The following is a 6,000-nucleotide window of genomic DNA, read 5'->3' as shown; positions in this document are numbered from 1 at the left end:
AAATCAAGTGCTAAATACAGCTTTCTGTAACAGGGAAAAAGAAAACTAGTATTTACTTTAATAATGACATGACTGAAGCAGAAAGAATTTTAACAAAGCAATTAAGGTCTGACGTTAAAATTTTAAATGGAAATTCTGACATGAGCAACAGCTTATTATGGTATAAGAAGTAGTAAAATAGTAAAACAAAATAAAAAGACATAGAAATTTGAGTATAAAGTGGCAAAAAAAAAATCAAAAAATTCTAATTTTTAAAAGAACTGTAACCAATTTCAAAGCTTTTAAAACTAAAATAAATGATAATGCACAAAAACCAGTTATAAGTTCTGGATCCAACTCAAATAGCTTGAAATGTTTATATACCAATGCCACATTATTTGAAAATAACAAATTAAACGAAGTTATAGCTGAAATTTAAATAAGTTTTCCAGATATAATTTTTATTACAGAGACATGGTGAAATGATACTTAAGCAACATTCATAATCTTTCTGGCAGATACCGCATGAATAGCAGAAGTGGTGGAGTCTGTATTTATGCAAATGACCTAATTGATTCGTTTGAAGTCAATAATGAAGCCTATAACAATAAAAATATTGAGCAGATATGGTGTACAATTAAAATGAGCAATGAAAGCAAATTATGTAGCTGTATTTATACACCGTTAAGTGATGATTTAGTAAACTGTCAAAACATAATCAATTCCAATAAAGAAAGTCACTAAGACTTCTTAAGAACTAAAATATATTCTGAAGTTTTGATATGTGGAAATTTCAATTTTCCATCCTTGAATAATATATGGAATTCTATTTATTAAAACGCCTGCATTGAAAACGAGTATTCATGAAAGAAAATTATTGTAAATTTTCACAATATCTAAATAAATTTAACTGAAGTCATGGATTTACTGAGCTTGATATTGATCAGTGTTATAAAAGATTTATTAAAATTATATAAAATGGATGTAATTGTTTCATACCGTCATTTATTCAAAAAAAAACAAAAGATCCTTTTGAATGAATAAAGAATTAAAACATGAAATTCGACTCAACCGTAACCTCTAGTATCGATACAAACCCTCTCATTTCAGAAAATTAGATCTAAAGGAAGAATATAAATTAGAAGATAATTTAGTCAAAACACTTGTAAAGAATAGAATAAAAAAATGTGAAAAAAATTGCAACAGAATCGAAAAAAAATCAAAAACAAACTTATGCTTATATTAACAGTAGGCTAAAAGCTAAAGACCATATAAGAGCAATTTCAATTAAAAACAACAAAATATCAACTTACAGTCAAGTTATTGCTAATCAATTAAATCAATTTTTCAATTCTGTATCTATAAATGAAAGTCTATCTAATATGTCTACATGTAAATGTGTTACAGAAAAACTTTACCCTAACCCATTGTTTAATGAGTAAGATATAGAAAAACAATTATTAAATTTAAATGTGCACAAGTCTCTAGGTATTGATAAAGTTTAAATGTTTATAAGTAAGTGTGCAGTAAATATTGCACCAATTTTTAAAAATAGGGATAGGCTGCATGCAGGTAACTATCGCCCAATTTCATCGACCTCCATTGTTTGTATGCTAATGGAAAGTATTGTTAAGGACATAATAATGAACCATTTAAGTAAAAATAAATTAAGAATACCAGAACACGGATTTATCAAATGAAAAAATTGTGCGACAAACCTTATTGAGGCATTAGACATAAAAACAGAAGCAATAAATAGTGGAAAATGTGTTGATGTTGCCTTTTGAATTTAACTAAGGCATTTGATTCAGTTTTGCATCCCAGACTGTTCTTGAAACTGAAGTCATTTAAAATTGTTGGAAAATTTTTGCAATGGTTTAAAGCTTTTTTAGCAATTCGAAAACAGAGAGATGTTGTGGGATTATTTGAATTGGAATGGGAAACAGTTTGTAGTGGGGTACACGAGAATCAGTCTTAAGACCATTGCTTTTTTTAAAAAGTATTTGCAGTTATAGAAAAAATAAAATAAACCACTCTCTACAGTTTGATCTTGACATCTTATTTAACTGGAAAAAAAATCTTATTAAAATGTACAAAGTCATAAACAAACATGATACTATCAATTGGCATCGCGAACCAGAAGTATTGGGTAGGCTAACTAGAGCACACAATCAAAAGTTGAGAAGGCAGTATGTTCAAAATTTTTTGCTGAGCTATCATTTCTTAACAAACCTTGAAGTTGAAATATAGAATTGTTTGTTCAGTAAAGTTGTCAATGCTTATTCAGTGATTGATTTTAAAAATAAACTTGGAAAATTTAGTGAAAAACGGATTTTAAAATCTAACATCTACAGTTGTTAGATTCTTTCTTGACATTCTCAAGAACGCAGTTTCAATTATTATTTTTTTTTTTTGTCCTTTTTACAAATGGCGGAAGCGAACATTTTTTGAACCAACTGAACTTGTATCTAACACTTGACAATTAGCATGTTTTCATCTAATGATCAAGTTACACAGGATAATTCTTTTTAATGAAGATTTAAAATAAACAACGTTTGAATTATTGTTAAAACCATTTTTACCATGCATGTTTTCAAAAAGTAAATCTAGATGGTCTTGCAAAAATTTGTAGGTTAAAAGGATTTTCCTTCAAAATTATTAGTTCAGTAGCTAAATTTTGTGTGTTTATTACTGCTGCAATTAATGCTGAAACAAAAGTTTTTGTCTACGCTTTAAAAATGGAATACAATTCATATCTTATAAACTAGTTAAATAGGTGATACAATCATTAAAATAATTTACCCAAATTGATTGACTAGTAAGAGATAATGTTTTTTTGAATGATTTTCTGTAAGGACTACTTGAATTCAACATATCAAATATTTATCCATGAAATGTATGAACTGAATAGTTGCTTTTAAACCCAAACACAAAGGATGAGGAGATACAAGTAAAAAATTTGGCTTGATATTAGTTGGTTCTTTACCAAATTGTGCTCCTAATTGTAAAGCAGAATTAAAATTAGTCTTAGCATCATCAAGAGTAATGCTATAAACATCAATATCATAAGAAAAAGACAAATCCAGAATCTTTTTAATGAAATATGTTAAATTGAATGCTTTTATTTTATTTGAAAAATAAATCCAATTGGTGTCATCCAGTGTTTCTTAAGACCAACAACCATAAAATCTAAAGCTTCTGTATCTATGATATCTGGATCACAAGCTGAAATATCTTTGCCATAATCTACAAATCCTATATATTGTGCCATGGTTTTATTAAACAAGACACTTGATTTTATTGCCATAGAGTCTATTAGCAGTGCACAATGCTTGCAGTTACTATCAGATTTTAATTTCAATTATAGAAAAGAAAATACATCACAAAATTAAGCAGGTTCATAATTTACAGAGGAAGTCCAGTTGGTTATTGAACTTGCAGCAGGAAGAAATAGTGCTGGTCAAAGAAATTTATAAGCACGTCGAGAGTAGAAATGCTGAGCCAATGCAACTTTTTTTACTTCAACTGAGTAGCAATAATATTTAGGTATAATGCTTTTATTATTAAACTGATTTTTAAAAAGATCAGGGTCTCATTTGTAAAAAATCAAGTGTAGTAGAAGCATCACCTGTAAGCAAATTTTGTTTTTAGCAAGTGTTAATACATTTTTCAAGATCTTTATTTTTTGGTCCTTTCTTCATACTTTTTGTTGCAAAAATCTTTCTTTTTTAAAAAAAAATTTCTTTAGGTGGTGACACTGTTGTAGAAATAGCGTTACTATTAACAAAAATCAAAGAAGTAGCAGACGTGGACTATAGTTGAGATGATAAAAGAGTAATACGAGCAGCAAAAACTGAAAAATCAACTTTATAGCCAGTTTTAAGTTTTTTAACAACTAACTCATTGTCACCAATTTCAGGAATAGAAGAAGAATTATTTATGACAGGAGGTGGACGAAAAGTTGGACAATTTCTTTTCAAGTACTTTTAATTTGAAAAAACAAAAATTGAAGGAACAGCATCAATCTTAAAGTGAAATCTAGGAGTATTCGCCCAAAAATTATATTCGGTAGGCAAAAAACGATCACTGCAAAGAACCGAGTGCTTCGATGGAGTAAACTTATTATGTTTTAATGTGATTGTCCACTTTTTGCATAATTCTTGCTTAATAACTGGAAACTAATGAAGGGATAAGTTACTTTTTTCATGTATCTGTTTGAGCAACCATAGGCAGCACAGTAATTCACCATCTTATTATTAAAAATCTTTAAAATACAATATAAATTCGCTATATATATGCACTTGATGTTTAACATTTTCGTTAAGCTTTATTTGTTTACAAATTTAATCCGCCATTTGTAAAAGCGGAGTAGCGGCTTCACTTTTTGGATTAAAGTTAGACTTCTAGTTATATAATATATCATATTGGTATATTAGGGTGGGTCGTACTTTTAAAATTTTGGATATGGGAGCGCGCGCAACATTTTTTTTATGTATTAGGGTATTAGAAGAGACGTGAATAATTTTTTTTTTCTTAAAAAGTTCATCTAGTGTGGGCGCAGGGCGTTTGAAAATGTCAGTTTTACGAAAATCTTATCATATTGGCATTTTTCGGCCTTTTTTATATTAGCCAAAGGAAAGACAATTATTAAAAAACAATCAGACATAATATAGACATAAAAAAATATATATATATATTCGGTGCTACTTTTTTAATGCTATACAAACACGATAGACGTAAGAAAAGTTGGCTACCATTATGGATTTTACAAAAAAATTCTACTTATAAATTTTAAAAATAAGAGCGTGCGTGATATGTTTTTTATGTATTAGGATATTTTAAAGACGTGAATAATTTTTTTTTTTCCTAAAAAGTTCATCTATTGTGGGCGCAGGGCATTTAAAAAACGATAGTTTTACTAAAAATGCATCAAATTAGCACTTTTCTGTCCTTTTATTTAAGCCTATGGCGATGCAATCATCAAAAAACAACCAGGTATAATATAGACATTAAAATAAAACATAATTTGGGGTGCTACTCTTCATAAAGTCATAAATAAAATATATAAAATGTTATCTAAAAGATACAATATATTTAAAGTTCAACTTATTTACTGTGATCATAAATAATCAAAGCAAAACATCAAAAAATTAATATTGCTTAAATTAATTTAAATAGATCTTTTTTTGATTGGTTCACGGGCATGATTTCTCGATGTGCTAATGTTGCTCTTATGAACCCATCTCTTCTATCTTTTCCAAATACCGATTGAGAAGCTCGTGTGACTTCTTGGACACATCGTTCAATAGCTTGCCCATGAACAGGAAAACAAGGTACATACATCGGAATATCATTGTATTTTAAAAGTTCATTCTTTGACAATAAACATGTAAGTAAAGGTTATTGTACATCCAAGCTCCAATCAATTAGATCAAAAAGTGATTCAGCATTTTCATTATGTATATGATGTTTTCTACTTCTTACACTAGTGTTTCCGTATTTTAAATCTCCTCTTAATTTTAAAATTGTTTCAACTGCAAATTGTCTTTCTGTTTTTTCTAGACTACATAACAACGTTTGAAGAACATTTTCACTATGAGCATTCCATGAAGAAGATAAAACGTAGGGCATTACAATGTCTTTAACTTTAAGTCTTTGATGACAAAGAAGTTTTAACTGCTTGAGTATATGACTAGGCCCTTCAGTCCACTTCCACTTTACTTTGATTTCAAACCAAAGTGGCGCATAAACACCAACAATAAACTCCACCAGAAGTTGCAGATTATATGTTTCTTCAACTGAAAGTACGATTTCGTAGCACCAAAGTAAACATATTCTATTTGCAAAATTCAACCATCTTGCATGCGAATGTGAACCAATTTCTTTACTTTTAAGATTTTCCGGAAAAACCCCAGCGTTAATTGCATGGGTAATTTTATAAAGATACTTTTGATCATCTGATGGCGACTTTACAACTTCAGAGTCAAGTTCTATTATTGCATTAGGAAATTCAATTTTTAC

At 28.9% G+C, this 6,000-nt stretch overlaps 1 protein-coding gene across 5 annotated transcripts in view; it reads right to left on the bottom strand.

The window, feature by feature from the left end:
- The window catches only part of LOC100214636 (uncharacterized), a 125,231-nt gene that overhangs the window by 57,816 nt on the left and 61,415 nt on the right, over positions 1–6,000 (bottom strand). The window contains exon 1 of one of the 5 annotated variants that reach the window (XM_065787914.1): positions 2,782–4,402. The exons of 3 other annotated variants lie outside the window; for them this stretch is intronic. The gene's annotated coding sequence lies outside the window, so the exon portion shown is untranslated. Of the gene's footprint in view, positions 1–1,697; positions 4,403–6,000 lie in introns of those variants that run through there. One more of the 5 variants, XM_065787915.1, reaches the window with a different exon arrangement.

This window comes from Hydra vulgaris, chromosome 01, assembly GCF_038396675.1.
Source record: "Hydra vulgaris chromosome 01, alternate assembly HydraT2T_AEP".
Classification (NCBI taxonomy): Eukaryota; Metazoa; Cnidaria; class Hydrozoa; order Anthoathecata; family Hydridae; genus Hydra; species Hydra vulgaris.
This window is presented reverse-complemented; position numbering and strand designations above follow the sequence as displayed.